This window comes from Schistocerca cancellata, chromosome 3, assembly GCF_023864275.1.
Source record: "Schistocerca cancellata isolate TAMUIC-IGC-003103 chromosome 3, iqSchCanc2.1, whole genome shotgun sequence".
Lineage (NCBI taxonomy): Eukaryota > Metazoa > Arthropoda > Insecta > Orthoptera > Acrididae > Schistocerca > Schistocerca cancellata.
This window is the reverse complement of record NC_064628.1, coordinates 500,563,336-500,581,769: the sequence shown is the minus strand read 5'-3', so window position 1 is coordinate 500,581,769 and position 18,434 is coordinate 500,563,336. Positions and strand designations below refer to the sequence as shown.

General features: G+C 44.5%; 1 protein-coding gene across 1 annotated transcript in view; it reads right to left on the bottom strand.

The window, feature by feature from the left end:
- Window positions 1-17,104, bottom strand: part of LOC126175272 (tRNA dimethylallyltransferase-like) — a 1,221,602-nt gene extending 1,204,498 nt beyond the window's left edge. The window contains exon 1 of the mRNA XM_049921925.1: window positions 16,795-17,104. The gene's annotated coding sequence lies outside the window, so the exon portion shown is untranslated. The remainder of the gene's footprint in view (window positions 1-16,794) is intronic.
- Between the last annotated feature and the right edge of the window lie 1,330 nt (window positions 17,105-18,434).

Genomic DNA, 18,434 nt, shown 5'->3' with positions numbered 1-18,434 from the left:
GATTTAGGTCTTGACAGGGTGGAAACTAAATGGACGCTGGCCGTCGTCATTCCTCAAAACCTCCCAGACTAACGGATGAGTAACCCCCTGACGTGTCCAACCGCTCGAGTTCTTGTCGTAGGTGCTTCCTGGAAGCGCTCCGAGAACAGTCTCTTCAAATGCAGCATCCCGTCGTGTTCGAGGTCTTCCAGCGTCCCCATGACATCCCGCTAACGAGCCGGTGAATCGCTGTAAACGTTTGCAGGTGTGAAGGACGTCTTGCTGGGTACCATTCCTCTATAAACAAAAACCATATCAAGTTGTTCTTCATAGACTACTGCGCCGACATGCTTGATCTATGACTAAATCGCAGGTGACGTGTGTATGCTCCGATGGGAAGCTTATGTGTGAATGGCTCAGACGTGAGGTGGAGACAAACAGCAAGACAAGTTCGACACGTCCGCGTATCACGTTGGGGCAGTGACGGGGCGACGGACGTTAATATGTGTGAACCGAAAACCACAGCGCTGGCCGTCAACCGACGAACTGCAACAGGGCAATCCCACGGCCAATCGGAGGGCGTGGTGCCAAGTTTCTGTAGTTCAAAAATGGTGTGTTGTCGACCTGCACCACATTAGGAATTTTGGTTCCTACTGGCATCGGCTATTCACGGTTAAAATTTCGTCACACAATTTTTCTCCAACCTGTATAGCGCTGCCACCTATCGGAACTTCATGAATTTTTTTTTTTTTTTTTGGTCATCAGTCTACTGACTGGTTTGATGCGGCCCGCCACGAATTCCTTTCCTGTGCTAACCTCTTCATCTCAGAGTAGCACTTGCAACCTACGTCCTCAATTATTTGCTTCACGTATTCCAATCTCTGTCTTACTCTAAAGTTTTTGCCCTCTACAACTCCCTCTAGTACCATGCAAGTCATTCCCTCATGTCTTAGCAGATGTCCTATCATCCTGTCCCTTCTCCTTATCAGTGTTTTCCACATATTCCTTTCCTCTCCGATTCTGCGTAGAACCTCCTTATTCCTTACCTTATCAGTCCACCTAATTTTCAACATTCGTCTATAGCACCACAACTCAAAAACTTCGATTCTCTTCTGTTCCGGTTTTCCCAGTCCATGTTTCACTACCATACAATGCTGTACTCCAGACGTACATCCTCAGAAATTTCTTCCTCAAATTAAGGCCCGTATTTGATATTAGTAGACTTTTCTTGTCCAGAAATGCCTTTTTGCCATAGCGAGTCTGCTTTTGATGTCCTCCTTACTCCGTCCGTCATTGGTTATTTTACTGCCTAGGTAGCAGAATTCCTTAACTTCATTGACTTCGTGACCATCAATCCTGATGATAAGTTTCTCACTGTTCTCATTTCTACTACTTCTCATTACCTTCGTCTTTCTCCGATTTACTGTCAAACCATACTGTGTACTCATTAGACTGTTCATTCCGTTCAGCAGATCATTTAATTCTTCTTCACTTTCACTCAGGATAGCAATGTCATCACCGAATCGTATCATTGATATCATTTCACCTTGTATTTTAATTCCACTCCTGAACCTTTCTTTTATTTCCATCATTGCTTCCTCGATGTACAGATTGAAGAGTAGGGGCGAAAGGCTACAGCCTTGTCTTACTCCCTTCTTAATACGAGCACTTCGTTCTTGATCGTCCACTCTTATAATTCCCTCTTGGTTGTTGTACATATTGTATATGACCCGTCTCTCCCTATAGCTTACCCCTACTTTTTTCAGAATCTCGAACAGCTTGCACCATTTTATATTGTCGAACGCTTTTTCCAGGTCGACAAATCCTATTAAAGTGTCTTGATTTTTCTTTAGACTCGCTTCCATTATTAGCCGTATCGTCAGAATTGCCTCTCTCGTCCCTTTACTTTTCCTAAAGCCAAACTGATCGTCACCTAGCGCATTCTCAATTTTCTTTTCCATTCTTCTGTATATTATTCTTGTAAGCAGCTTCGATGCATTAGCTGTTAAGCTGATTGTGCGATAATTCTCGCACTTGTCAGCTCTTGCCCTCTTCGGAATTGTGTGAATGATGCTTTTCCGAAAGTCAGATGGTATATCGCCAGACTCATATATTCTACACACCAACGTGAATAGTCGTTTTGTTGCCACTTCCCCCACTGATTTTAGAAATTCTGATGGAATGTTATCTACCCCTTCTGCCTTATTTGACCGTAAGTCCTCCAAAGCTCTTTCAAATTCCGATTCTAATACTGGATCCCCTATCTCTTCAAAATCGACTCCTGTTTCTTCGTCTATCACATCAGACAAATCTTCACCCTCATAGAGGCTTTCAATGTATTCTTTCCACCTATCTGCTCTCTCCTCTGCAATTAACAGTGGAATTCCCGTTGCACTCTTAATGTTACCACCGTTGCTTTTTTTAATGTCACCAGAGGTTGTTTTGACTTTCCTGAATGCTGAGTCTGTCCTTCCGACAATCATATCTTTTTCGATGTCTTCACATTTTTCCTGCAGCCATTTCGTCTTAGCTTTCCTACACTTCCTATTTATATCGTTCCTCAGAGACTTGTATTTCTGTATTCCTGATTTTCCCGAAACATGTTTGTACTTCCTTCTTTCATCAATCAACTGAAGTATTTCTTCTGATACCCATGGTTTCTTCGCAGCTACCTTCTTTGTACCTATGTTTTCCTTCCCAACTTCTGTGATGGCCCTTTTTACAGATGTCCATTCCTCTTCAACTGTACTGCTTACTGCGCTATTCCTTATTGTTGTATCTATAGCGTTAGAGAACTTCAAACGTATCTCGTCATTCCTTAGTACTTCCTATCCCACTTCTTTGCGTATTGATTCTTCCTGACTAATGTCTTGAACTTCAGCCTACTCTTCATCACTACTATATTGTGATCTGAGTCTATACCTGCTCCTGGGTACGCCTTACAATCCAGTATCTGATTTCGGAATCTCTGTCTAACCATGATGTAATCTAATTGAAATCTTCCCGTATCTCCCGGCCTTTTCCAAGTATACCTCCTCCTCTTGTGATTCTTGAACAGGGTATTCGCTATTACTAGCTGAAACTTGTTACAGAACTCAATTAGTCTTTCTCCTCTTTCATTCCTTGTCCCAAGCCCATATTCTGCTGTAACCTTTTCTTCTACTCCTTCCCCTACAACTACATTCCAGTCGCCCATGACTATTAGATTTTCGTCCCCCTTTACATACCGTATTACCCTTTCAATATCCTCATGTACTTTCTCTACCTGTTCATCTTCAGCTTGCGACGTCGGCATGTATACCTGAACTATCGTTGTCGGTGTTGGTCTGCTGACGATTCTGATTAGAACAACCCGGTCACTGAACTGTTCACAGTAACACACCCTCTGCCCTACCTTCCTATTCATAACGAATCCTACACCTGTTATACCATTTTCTGCTGCTTTTGATATTACCCGATACTCATCTGACCAGAAATCCTTGTCTTCCTTCCACTTCACTTCACTGACCCCTACTATATCTAGATTGAGCCTTTGCATTTCCCATTTCAGATTTTCTAGTTTCCCTACCATGTTCAAGCTTCTGACATTCCACGCCCCGACTTGTAGAACGTTATCCTTTCGTAGATTATTCAATATTTTTCTCATGGTAACCTCCCCCTTGGCAGTCCCCTCCCGGAGATCCGAATGGGGGACTATTCCGGAATCTTTTGCCAATGGAGAGATCATCATGACACTTCTTCAATTACAGGCCACATGTCCTGTGGATACACGTTACGTGTCTTTAATGCAGTGGTTTCCATTGCCTTCTGCATCCTCATGTCGTTGATCATTGCTGATTCTTCCGCCTTTAGGGGCAATTTCTCACCCCTAGGACAAGAGAGTGCCCTGAACCTCTATGCACTCCTCCGCCCTCTTTGACAAGGCCGTTGGCAGAATGAGGCTGACTTCTTATGCCGGAAGTCTTCGGCCGCCAATGCTGATTATTTATCAAAATTTAGGCAGTGGCGGGAATCGAACCCGGGACCGAAGACGTTTTGATTATGAATCAAAGACGCTACCCCTTTTTTTCAGTTTTAAACTATTTATATGCTAAATATGTCTAATACAGTAATAATGGTAAAACAAACTTTAAAAGTGGGTTACAGTAAAAACTTTGCTCAAGATAACTGAGATTATTCTAAGGTGCAAACTATTGTCACCCAATCACTGGGTTTGTCTACAAAGTTGAATTCACTGTTTAATTTGTAAACTGTCCACTGAATAAAAAATAATAGCATATTTAATACCAGTTTTCTTGACTATGAACCAGTTTAAATACAATCCAATTAAATACATACAATAACACAAAAAAAGTTCCGGAAGCAAGGTTAAAGTAAATAATAATAAGGAACCAAGTGACTTTTATTTTTCTTCTGTTCGTTCTCGTTCAAGGTGTTGTAGTGGTTTCACATATTTAACACCCATTCTTTCAAAAATGATCTTCAGCATGTTGCCATAGTGCTTCTTGTGGTTGCGATACGTGCTGATTTTTGCATATTCACACTTCATGTAAACGCGGAATTCTATCTCGTTGTCCGACCCAAGTGTGTGGATGACATAACTAACATATTTTCCCAGTAACCAGCTAATGGCGTTGGTTTTTAATTTCGGAAAGTATGTCATGTCCGGTCTCAGGAGGAGCGACGGCGTTATATATTGCGTAGAGGATCTGGTGAGAAAGGCGATTTGTTGCCTGATCCAATTCCAGTTATGCACATTGCCACCACAGGTGAATCTGTGGCTGAGTGTATCCACCAGATTGCATTTTCCACAAAGGTGTGTCTGGTTTAAACCGATCCCATGTAGTCTCTCGTTGGTGCTGATGACATTATTAACTGTTTTGTACCATGCGGAAATAGCGTCTGTAGATAGCCCGGCATAGTTGATGTTCCGCCATACAGCTTTCCAGTCACAATTTGGGAATTTCGTTTCAATTTTGTTTCTACCCTCATTTAACTTCCTTTCAAGTATGATGTCGCGCGCTGTGATACGTGTGTTGCTTCTGATTTCGTCACTAAGATAACTTGCTTCGAGGAAAAAGTTCCTCACATACTGCAGACGGGCATTAATCCTTCGCACATCAATCGGTGCTTGCAGGCTATGGGGTGTCACAGCCTCAAAGAGCTTTGCGGTTATACATTGTGGAAGTTTTCTGAGTATATGGAAAGTCCGTTTGAGGAACAGAGCAGACGCTTTATTGCGAATATCCACCAAACCGAGGCCCCCGTTTCTGACATCCAGTATAACCGTAGTCGCACCAACCCTGAATATGTCTCCTCGCCATAAATAGTTGCTAACAGTGGACATGATCCCTTTCGCTACTAGTTTAGGGATTGGAAATACCTGCGCAGTGAAATACGCTTTAGACAAAACGCAGGAGTTGATGAATCTGACTTTTTGCACCAGGTCCATAGTTCGATGGATGTTCTCCATTACAGCACCATGAACTTTCCTCCTAGTTTCCGTCCAGTTAAAAGCAGCCATCCGCATCGGACATGCCATTAAGGTGATTCCCAAAGTTTTATGTTTGTTGTCTTGTTTTGCCCATGCCAGTCGAAGGTGATCTAGGCCCCGTAGATTCAATATTTGACTTTTGTTTTCATTTGCTGTCGCTCCCGACGCTAGACAATATCTTTGGATTTCTCTTTCCAGTGTAACTGTCTCCTCCTTATTCCTTATTACAACGCCCACGTCATCAGCATAAGCTCGTATGACAGTTTTCTCACCACTCAATGTTATGCCTGTTAATCTTGCGTGGACAGTGCGGAGGAAGGGCTCTAAAGATACCGAAAATAAAAACATTGATAAGGGACTGCCCTGTGGAACCCCTCGCCTTATCTGTATGGGTGTAGATGTTTGGCCATTGATTGCTATTTTCGCATTTACACCTGTTGCAATATTCCTTAGCATGTTCACAATCTGGGGGTGGAAAGCCATTCTTGACAGCGTCGCAAAGAGGTATCTATGACTAACGCGGTCAAAAGCTTTGTTGAAATCTATAAAGATTAAAGCACATTTTATACTTGTCACTGAGGTAATTGCAATGACGTCTCTGTATGCAGATAGACTTTCGAATATCGTTCTGGTCGGAGAGCAAGATTGGTGATGACTCAATATTTTGTTGGAAAAGGCAGAGAGTCTTTTGTTGATAATACGCGAAATTATTTTGTAATCAGAATTTAGTAGCGAAAGAGGCCGAAAATTGTTTAAGTTGGTTTTGCCTTTACTCTTAGGAATCAGTACTATTTTACTTTCCTTAAACTCTGCAGGGACCGGTTTTCCGTTCAGGACCTCATTTGCCATGGAAGTGATCTTGTCCCCAATTATAGACCAGTAGCGGGCATAAAACTCCACAGGGAGGCCATCAAGTCCCGGAGATTTGTTGAGAGGTGAGTTACGCACTGCCTCATGCACTTCATCTTTAGTAATAGGTGACAGGATGTCAGCGTTGTCTGTTCCCGACAATTGTGGACCTAAAATAGTGAGAAAGTCCTCGAGAGCTGCATCTTCCACTGTGGTAGGGGCATATAAGGTTTCATAGTACCTGTGGACTTCGTCCAGTATTTGTTTCTGGCATGTGAGCCTCGTACCAGTATGCGTCTGGACTTCATCAATTAAAGTTAGACGTCTGTTTTTAGCATGCCGCACCAAGTGATACAGAGAAGCTGTTTCATCTGCTACGACTGATGTGGCTTTCGATTTAATTTTGAGTCCCTCCATCTGTTGCCGTTTAATGCTTAATAACTTGGCTTTTATTTTTTTGATATCATTTAGACGAATTACGTCATCATGGGCCTGTTGATATAAGTCTCTTAAAACTTTATAATAAAACTCCATTGTATTCCTCAACTCCCTGTGCCTCGCTGCACTATACTGCATGACAACTTTCCGCAGCCTTGGTTTAGCCCTCCTTGTACACCAGTCAATGACTGTTGGGTGCTTGTCTACTGTGCGGAGGCACATAGTCCACGCAAACCTTATTTCCTGTTCCAGTTCTTCGTCAGTTAAAACAGAGATATTTAAGTTCCATTGGCCTCTGAATCGACGGGTTGGCTGTACACTTAGATTAAAGCAAGTTAAAAGTGTACTGTGATCGCTAAAATACACTGGAATAGTCTCAACGTTTAATAAATAATTTTGCAAATTTGGTGACACGTAAATTCTATCTAGTCTGCTGCGGGAGTGGCTGGTTATATACATGAACCCGACTGACGTCGGGTGCTGAAGTTCCCACACATCCTTAAGGTGTAGATCACTTACTAACTTTTTTAACTGTGGCGAGTAGTTGAAGTTGGGTTGTTGATCTTTCTGGTTTAAAACACAGTTAAAGTCTCCACCTAGTATAAGAGAACACGGATTTTTCCTCAATAAATAAATCAGTTCATCTTGAAAAAACTTCGCACGATCCAATTTGTGGGAAGTTCCTGATGGGGCGTAAAGGTTAATCACTGTCACATCGAAAATTTTTATGCCTATGGCTCTTCCTGATTCTAGTCGTTCGATTTCAGTCACCGGAATGCCTTCCCTTATAAGAATGGCTGTACCGATATTGGCTTCCGTAGAAACATTAACAATTTCAAAAAAGCCTGGGATCCGAAATTCCGTTATCGCAACTTCTTGTAGCAACGCGATATCTGTTCCGGACTGGTACAAGAATTCCTTTTGTGCTGCCAATTTCAAGGGTGACTGTATTTTATTAATGTTAATAGTAGTAATGCTATAAGCTTGCAGCACAGACATACCGGAAGAAGCTATTTGGGATGAGGTTCGGTATGATTATAGCAGCAAACGTGCTTCCCTACAAGGCACGATCTTTACAAGCTCTGTGCCCATTACATGTACTAACTGCCTAGAAAAATTTGCACTGCTTTTAAACAAATAGCTTGAGAAGAAAAGTATCCTGAAATCCTGACAATGCATTGCTATAAGTCACTGTGGCCATTCTCTTTCTCCTCGTCAGTGTTGGCCCTGATGACTTCATATTTAATATTCTTTTTCTTGATGTCTTTCTTCTCTGGTGTGACTTTCGCTTGATGACGCGTGACAGCAAGACCCGGTGTCTGTCGCAGCCGCCGGCGGTGGCTGAATGGGGCAACGGCCGTGGCTTGCGAGTCGTCAATGTTTGGTTCCGGCGTGGTGTCTGTTGTGTTGTTTTGCTGGCGAGGCGGTGATGCTTGTGTATTTCCTCCTTCGGCGCGGCGTTGCGCTTCGGAGTCAGCAGGTTCTTTACCTGGTACTTCCTCGTACGGTTCGCACTGTATGGGTTGTGCACTTGATGCGGTTATTTCAGCCGTGACCTCAGGCTCAGGGTTACATTTCCGTGAAAAATCACTACCCGCTGCGTCACTATCTGTTCGTGGCGGTGTAAGCCCTTGTGCGGAAGTGGGAGCCACATCGACCTTCATTCCATCTCCTTTTTCCACTTCCAACAGATCTTCAGGACTGGGCTTCGGCCTCCTGGCAACGGGTGTTTCACAGGAAGAGTCCTCATCAACATTTCTTTCAGTGTCCTCTAGAGGACGCTTTTTTGTGGGAATCTCGCTGTCACGGGACGGAATTTCAGCAGTTAATGCAGGTTTTAAAGACGGAAAGTCATTAACATTAAGTGCAACATTTTCAGAGGTAGTAACAGGATCCACGACCGCCGCCGGCTCTGTTGTATTACTGGCTGGCAACAAATCGTTGAGTGTCAATTTCCGGCGTTGCGTAAGATTATTTGTTAGCACAAATACACGGCGAGGGCAGTCCTGACGGAGGTGACCAGACTCGTTACATACATGACATGTAGGGGTTTGCCCTGAGTACATAACATGCGCCTTGTGCCCGTCAACAAAGATGTGGGAGGGAATGTTTGCTTTCACTTCCATCTCCACGGAGCGAATGCCGTTAAAGCACTGCAGCTTGAAATGCGAAGCCCACCTTTCGTTGACTATTTGCCTGACAACCCCATACTTTGAAAGGACATCTTTAATTTTCGAATTGTCTACTTCTATGGGAATATTCAAAACCCTAACATTCCTAATTACAGACTCGGAATTCCGGAGTTTGACAGTACTTTTAGTACCATCACGGTGTATAAATTCTGTTTCATAACCAAATTTTGCCAGAAAGCGGTCTACACTCACGGAATCGTTAAACTTTACAAAAATGCAGTATTCATCAGAGTCCAGCTGCATGGTATGAACAGATTCAGAATGAAGGCCAATTACCTCGGTAATCCAGTCGTGTATTTCAAGTACAGAGGGCTGTACTCGACGGGTGTACTTGTCGAAGGTGAAAATCACGGTGTTTTTTCTCACGGAGTTTGCCATGGTGTTCTGCAGCGAAGAAATCTCGGACAACGCCGAAATCCCAACGGCACTTCGTAGAAAGATGACACGAAAGAAGACCAAATGCTCAATTGATAACGCTTACTTCACGTGCAAAACGTCAATAAACGAGCACAAAACACGAAAACACTGGCGTAAACACTGAACGTTCACGGAGCAAACTTGAGGAGCGTGCGACCGCTGCGGCAGCTAATGCCAGACTGTAGACCACGGGTACCCCTTGCGCGAATGCTCTGAAAAGCTAATCATTTGCATATCACAGCATCCTCTTCCTGTCGGTTAAATTTCGCGTCTGTAGCGCGTCATCTTCGTGGTGTAGCAATTTTCATGGCCAGCAGTGTATATTTCTTCATGGACGCTCCACTTGACATTGTGGAATATTCCCGCTTCAGCCCCTATAACTTCATTCGGGATCCAATGACTGTTAGCAGAATATGGAATCGGTGGGTTCAGAACGGTAATACGGAACGCCGTGCAGGATCCCAACGGCCTCGCATCACTAGCAGTCGAGATGACAGGCATCTTATCCGCATGGCTGTAACGGATCGTGAAGCCACGTCTTGATCCCTGAGTCAACAGATGGGGACGTTTGCAAGACAACAACCATCAGCACGAACAGTTCGACGACGTTTGCAGCACCATGGACTATCACCTCGGAGACCATGGCTGCGGTTACCCTTGACGCTGCATCACGAACAGGAGCGCCTGCGATGGTGCACTCGACGACGAATCTGGGTGCACGAATGGCAAAACGTTATTTTTTCGGATGAATCCAGGTTCTGTTTACAGCATCATGATGGTCGCATCCGTGTTTGGCGACATCGCGGTGAACGCACATTGGAAGCGTGTATTCGTCATCGCCATACTGGCGTATCACCTGGCGTGATGGTATGGGGTGCCATTGGTTACTCGTCTCGGTCACCTCTTGTTCGCATTGACGGCACTTTGAATAGTGGACGTTACATTTCAGATGTGTTACGACCCGTGGCTCTACCCTTCATTCGATCCCTGCGAAACCCTACATTTCAGCAGGATAATGCACGACCGCATGTTGCAGGTCCTGTACGGGCCTTTCTGGATACAGAAAATGTTCGCCTGCTGCCCTGGCCAGCACATTCTCCATATCTCTCACCAATTGAAAACGTCTGGTCAATGGTGGCCGAGCAACTGGCTCGTCACAATACGCCAGTCACTACTCTTGATGAACTGTGGTATCGCGTTGAAGATGGATGGGCAGCTGTACCTGTACACGCCATCCAAATTCTGTTTGACTCAATGCCCAGGCGTATCAAGGCCGTTATTACGGCGAGAGGGGGTTGTTCTCGGTACTGATTTCTCAGGATACATGCACCCAAATTGCGTGAAAATGTAATCACATGTCAGTTTTAGGATAATATATATGTCCAATGAACACCCGTTTATCATCTGCAGTTCTTCTTGGTGTAGCAATTTTAATGGCCAGTAGTGTATGAACCCTGTTCCCTGCTGAACTCAGACCTTGATCAGTGCTGGAGGCGGTATCACGGGGTATTAGTGTGACGTTTCTTGGGGGTTGTATGATTTTTTTGTGTCGTGTTCTTACTTAAAACGGTTTCTGGAATGGTAAAGGAGCCAGTAGTGTGCAGTTGGTGGTGGACTTCTGAGAGCCAACGTAAACTGGCACAGCGCTGCTGGAGATGGTGCGGCAGTTTCCGTGTTGGGCGGCGCGCGCTGTTATCGGCGCGAGTGGCGACAGTGGGTGCACAGTGTGGAAGGTGGCACGCGCGGAGGGGCGGCCGGGAGCGTGGTGACCCGCCGCTGGTGTGTGCCACACCAAGGCCGCCGGCTTATCGGCGAGCCAGTCGCCGGGTCACGCCCCAGTCACTCACTCCGCCAGCACGGACCGGCGCCATATGTAGCGATCACTGCTCAACTGGGACACTCTCCTCAACACTGCCCACTCGGCATCTCGCACCGTAACACGCACTATCTGAGCAATAGTACCCGGACACCTAATAATGGACATTAAAACGTGGTGCGCCCACCTTCACCTTTATCAAACTTTGAACTCCGCTAGGGACACTTGTAGGCGTGTAGGAATGTCTGTGGAGTATCGCAGACTGCTCTGCCTCAAGAGCGGAAACCAGAGAAGTTAGTTATGTTGGATGCTGAGGTACGGAGCGAAATCGACATTCTAACTCTCCCAGAAGTGTTCCACTGGGTACAGGTCGGGATGCTGGCCAAGCCACTACATTTCAGGAATGTTATCGTCCATAAACCATTGCCTCACAGAGTACACTGTCATGCTGATACACACTGTCGTCATATCCAAAATGTTCTTCTACTATACACAGCGCACATTGCTGTAAATTGTGTTCATATCCTAACGTATTTAGTGTTTTCTTATGTGCAATAAGGGGACCACACCCTAACCACGGAAAACAAACCCCATACCGTGACACCACCACCTCCGTACTAACCTGTGGGCAATACAAGTGAAGGCCAGTAATGATCTCCAAGGATTTTCCGAACACAAGCCCTTCTATCGGATTGGCACAGGGCATATCGTGACTCATCACCCAAAAGTCATCATGCATTGCTTACAATTAACTACTGAAATGGGTGACTTATGAGGAGCTGCTCAACTATTATACATCACTCTATTTAACTCCGTACACACAGTCATTGTGATAGCTGGACTGCTCGGAGCACTGTGGAACTCACGAGCAATTCCTTCCGCCAATTTCACGTTATTTTTTACAACCACTCTTCGCAATGCTCGATAGTCCCCGTTGGTCAGTACATGAGGTCTGCCTGCTCTTGCTATTGCTGTGGTTCTTCCTTCCCGTACCCACAGCACAATCACACTACCAACAGTCGACTTGGGCTTCTTTGGAAGAGTTGAAAAGTCCCTCATGTGATGGATTTGTTAGTCAAGTGACATCAGATGATTAGTCCACGTTCAAAGGCACTGAGACCTGTTGATTTATCCATTCGGCTGTTACTGCTTCCCTACTGACAACACAATACCTCCTCCCCCCCCCCCTCCTTCCATTTATACTGATGTCTCCGCTGCTCGTGACATCTAGTGGTCAATTCTGCATTACACGGGGGAGACCAGGTACCTTTCAGCAGATAGTACAATGGTAATATTACGGTTACGTATATGACGCCAATCTGTCTACCATTAACTGTAAATACTGTACCAACAATATAATCTTCCACCCTCCCTCCCATTTCATTGTATGAAAGATTGCCCCTGTATCAAATGTCTACGTTTACCACTGTAGTTAACACTCGAGAATTACGACGGTAGAGGTAATTTTTCATAGCTTGAAACGTGAGACATTGTGATGTGTAAGGTTTGGCTGTAGCGTCACCATCTGGAGTTTAATCAGCCGTTCTGACATGTTACCGTCTCGACTGAACAAAACAGTAACGAATGGTGGAGCTCTTCTTTGATTGTCATCCATCCGTCCTGCGAATCACAGCTGACAATTGGCAAGACTGACCAACGTAGCAAAGGAATCTTAGTCTCTGTGTTAGATCCCTCGTGATAAGACCTGGAGGAGAAGCTAATGGAATACTGATTGAGGAGATAAAGAAATGACCACGGCAAGATTGGATGCGAAAGACGAAATTTTTATTGTGCGGAGAAGTGTGCACAAACCCAGTAATGAGTGACAAATCGCTGCCGATAATGATGAACAATATACTACCACTGTATAACAATGTACCGGCTCCAGTGAAAAGCTCTTTATTTACCAAGAGATCCACGACAAATAGGTAGGATATTAAGTTTAGCGTTTCTCTAGCTCTCAAACAAGCAACACGGTTAGTAACGCGGAGTTACGGGAATGGAGATGTCTTCAAATGCCTTCTGAAGAGCGCCTCCTACCACTTATGGTGTTAAGCTTTCATTTAATTCCGACGTTTGATGTACGTTATTCTTATTAAGTGCTTCTCTAAATCCATCACGGTAACCTACACTGTGTGATCAAACGTATCCAGACACTCCCAAAAACATACATTTCTCCTATTACGTGCATTGTGCTGCCACCTACTGCCAGGTACTCCGTATCAGCGACCTCAGTACTCATTAGACATCGTGAGAGAGCAGAATGGGGCACTCCGCAGAACTCACGGACTTGGATCGTGGTTAGGTGATTGGGTGTCACTTGTGTCTTACGTCCGTACGCTAGAATTCCACACTCCTAAACATCCCTAGGTCCACTGTTTCCGATGTGATAGTGACGTGAAAACGCGAAGGAACACGTACAGCACCAAAGCGTACAGGCCGGCCTCATCTGTTGACTGACAGAGCTCGCCGACAGTTGAAGGGGGTCGTAATGTGTAACAGGCAGACATCTATACAGACAATCACACAGGAATTCGAAACTGAATCAGCATCCAGCCCAAGTACTATGACAGTTAGGCAGGAGGTCAGAAAACTTGGATTCCGTGGTCGAGCGGCTGCTCATAAGCTACACATCACGCCGGTAAACGCCAAAAGACGCCTCGCTTGGTGTGAGGAGCGTAAACTTTGGACGATTGAACAGTGGAAAAACGTTGTGTGGAGTGACGAATCACGATACGCAATGTGGGAGTCCGATAGCAGGGTGTGGGATGGCGAATGCCCGGTGAAGATCATCTGCCAGCGTGTGTAAAATTCACAGGCGGTGATGTTATGGCGTTGTCGTGTTTTTCATGGAGGAGGCTTACACCCCTTGTTGTTTTGCGTGGCACTATTACGGCACAGGCCTACATTAATGTTTTAAGCACCTGCTTGCTTCCCACTGTTGAAGAGGAATTTGGGGATGGCGATTGCATCTTTCAACACTATCGCGCACCTGTTCATAAAGCACGGCCTGTCGCGGGGGGGAGTGGTTACACGACAATACAAAAGCGTCCCTGTAACGAACTGGCCTGCACAGAGTCCTAATATGAATCGTATAGAACACCTTTGGGATGTTTTGGAACGTCGATTTCGTGCTAGGCCTCATCGACAGACATCGATGCCTTTCCTCAGTGCAGCACTCCGTGAAGAATGGGCTGCCATTCCCCAAGAAACCTTCCAGCACGTAATTGAACGTATGCCTGCGAGAGTGGAATCTGTCATCAAGGCTAAGGGTGGGTCAACACCATGCTAAATTTCAGCATTACTGATGGAGGGCGCTACGAACGTTTAAGTCATTTTCAGCAAGGTGTCCGGATACCTTTGATCACATAGTTTAGCTCATCAAACTAGTTCAATGCGCCTTAGTCAAAATAACCGGTTCAAATCCTACCAATAAAAAAAATTCTTTGCCAGTGCTTAGTCAGCCTGTGGAGGGTATCGTGTCGTGAACTATGCGTCCTGGGTTAATCGCGAAGTGACTCACGAGGTGACGATATGCAACGTTGATGGCAATCTGGCCGTCGCGTCGGCTGGAGTTAATTTAAGCGGCTTTCTTGGAACTGAGGAAGAGAAACAGGCTATGAGTCATCACGTGTAGAATCTGCGGTAATGCACCACAACGTACGGCAAGTAGTAAATTAGAGAGCGAGAGGGAGAGGGAGAGATAGTGATACATACATGCGTATGATAAATCCCTTCCCTCAAAAACATTTCTCTCCTTCATACCTTATCTGTGTTACCACAGATGACCTGTCCCTGACCTCATTTATACTCAGATTTCAGTGCACGCGAGGTGCCTATTTGCTTCCACCGCGCTGAGTGGAATGCATAACTTCTAATAACTGTTCACCAACATGCAGTTTTCAGCAGTAGTTGGCCCTGCGCAAAAAACAGCACGTAAGTCGTGAATCGTTATCTTGAGGCTGTAAACAGCTCTTAGCGAGGAAGTGTTATTTTAGAAATAATTAAATTTTTCATTCAGTTTGTTTGTACGGGATGCCACTCGCTTTTTATTGGCAGAACACGAGAAACTGCAGAACTGCATTATACATTAGAGTCACAGATAAATCTATTCTTCAACAAATTAATGAACTGCGCATTTCCGTAATTACAGCTCTGGCATTTACGAACTAAACATTGCAAATTAAGTCCTAACTGATACCGCGGCAGACATTGCCGAACCAGCTACAATCTTGCAGCCTAACCACTTTACCCGTCATTCAAGTTAAGCGCGATCCGTAGACCACCGAAGTGCTTCGTCAGCCTTTTCGTTTAGCACTTGTTTATTATTCTGCTTGTTACTAATACTTGTGCAATAAGGAACGATACTACGCTATTGAGAGATGCTTTAATTGGAAATGTAAGTAAATACGTTGGTTAGTTTGTCTGACATTAATAACAGAATATTATCATTTTGGCGCGCAACTCCCGAACGCAGCAGCCAATCGCGGAGGAAGACCACAATTTAGGCTGTCTTTCTCACGATACCCATTCCGAATGAACAATCTGTCATCGGTATACCATATCATCTTGCTACTGCTGCCTTCTCAACTACTATAAGACCAGCTTCTTGTAGCCGAATATGAAGGCTGTAAAGCCAGAAATATTACAAACGACTAAGTAAGAATTATCTCCATCTGAATCACGACGAGGAATCTAAATGGAAATGAATAAAATCTAAAAAGCCCTGTAGGTCTAGCTTCAGATGGAATGAGTGAAACAACCCAATCTTCAAAACTAATAAGCTACATAAGATGGACAAATAGCCACCCAATATTGAACTCAATTTTTTTTTTGTCTCAATCATGAAAGAATGAATGACATAGGTAGCACGGTGGCTGGCGAACCGAGTTTCATCTCTCCCACGCATGCCTGCAAGGCGTTAAGACGCGCCCTGCAAACACGTGACGCAACTGTTTTTGAGACAGTGACGCATCATTTTTAACGCTCTGGTGCACCTGTCAAGTTTGCGGCCGTGCAGTTTTACGTCTCAAGTGTGTTGTTTACTAATCGCGACAACGGCGCTCAAGATTCACGTGCACATGACAAGCGCGCGATTGCACAAGCATGCACTTCTTAAATCCCGTCTTGTTTGTATACAAAACATTCCAGACATAAACAAAACATTTGACGGAAAATTTTTGTGGGTGAACAACAAACAGAGCAGAAATTTGAAACTCAGAACTGACATATCAGCAGGGAACAAAAAAACAGGCTTATCATCGACCTCATTTAGCCGCGCAGAATACGCTCTATTAACAATACACTAGCCATGAGCTGTCGGAAGACCATCTCATTGTACAGAAAGGGTGCCGGCGGAGGTGAACCTTGTCGGCAGCGTCTAAGCCAGACGGCTACGTACTGCGCCTGTTTAAGTGCTGGGGAAGAAAGATCAGCCACTTATCTGCGCTTCTCCAGTGACCTCCCCACTGACAGCACAAGGATGGTCTCACATATCTTATCTGAAAGATGTAAAGTTACAGCTACAGGAAATAGACTACCAATATAAAAAAATATCAACAGTCACAAGCAGTGGTGTGCCCTTAACTATAACTACACGTACAACTCACCAACTGGAAAACCAAATTTTCAGTTTCATTCTTGGGTAGCGTCACTGAAATGCATAGAGAGTGCTCATTGTCACATCCTCGTGCGTAAGAAAAGTCGTGCGAGCTGCTTTGAAAAAGAGTACATGTATACGACGTGAAGCTCAGTATGCCCTGGTGTCCAACCAGAGGAGACGACTTAGATGTATGTAATTATGCCTACAGGGAAGTCACACGTCAAATACACCACACAATCCGCGATCTTCACCCCGTCCCTCGCGCCATCTCACAAAAAATATGCACATCTACACTGATCGTCAGAAAGAGAGCTCAACCCAGATGAGTCCGACCGATCCACTTGAAACTGGGTAAATATGTCGCAGACAGTCAGCTTTGCCAACGAATATTTTTGCAAGGTCTACATCGGTTGAAGGTTATCACTTCTGGAAACTGCGATAAGGACTCAACGGCAGCAGCGGATCTTAACAACGCCATACTCGCCTGTTCCAAGTATACAACTGCACAATCAGTCTTGCATAAGAAACTGGTTGCGAGAGGTTACCCCCTCCCCACCAGTGTTCCTGTTTTAGTCCATCGTTTTGATAAATATAATTCGCTCACAGACTATTTGAAAGCCACCGGCATCCAAACGTAATTTATGAGTTGCCGAGGTCTTCATTTTCACATGGCATCCGCCCAGTTCGGAATCGGGTGAGTAATTTTGTGTTTTAATTTGCGTACAGACCTCTATTTGTACATTAAATTATTATTGTTGTTCTCTTGTGCATTTTATGTCACTGTTCTACTGGCGCTAATGCACATAGGTTGGTTGTATTGTGTTTGCCATTTTGGTTTTTTTTTACTTTAATTACGTCAATCAAAAATGTTCATATGTGTGTGAAATCTTATGGGCATCAGTCCCTAAGCTTACACACTTCTTAACCTAAATTATCCTAAGGACAAACACACACACACACCCATGCCCGAGGGAGGACTCGAACCTCCGCCGGGCCCAGGCGCACAGTCCATGACTGCAGCGCCTAAGACCGCTCGGCTTACGTCAATCGATATGCTACATTTCTTATGTTCTTATATATTATTTGCAATTTCGTTCTTCCGCTATTGTTGTTTTTATTGTATGATGTATGGTGTCTGCCTTTTCATGTTTTATCTTTTACTTTAAGAGCATATGCTTGTTTGTCATAATATCTTTGTGTAGTGCTGTTTGTAATTCTGCTCCACTGTCTTTGTTATCACTGCCGCTGGCTGTCTGGTGTTTCTCTAATTGCGCTTTTATATTACTTTAAGGGTAATGCAGTATGTAAAGGGGGACGAAAATGTAATAGTCATGGGCGATTGGAATCCAGTTGTAGGGGAAGGAGTAGAAGAAAAGGTTACAGGAGAATATGGACTTCGGACAAGGAATGAAAGAGGAGAAAGACTAATTGAGTTCTGCAACAAGTTTCAGCTAGTAATAGCGAATACCCTGTTCAAGAATCACAAGAGGACGAGGTATACTTGGAAAAGGCCGGGAGATACGGGAAGATTTCAACTAGATTACATCATGGTCAGACAGAGATTCCGAAATCAGATACTGGATTGTAAGGCGTACCCAGGAGCAGATGTAGACTCAGATCACAATATAGTAGTGATGAAGAGTAGGC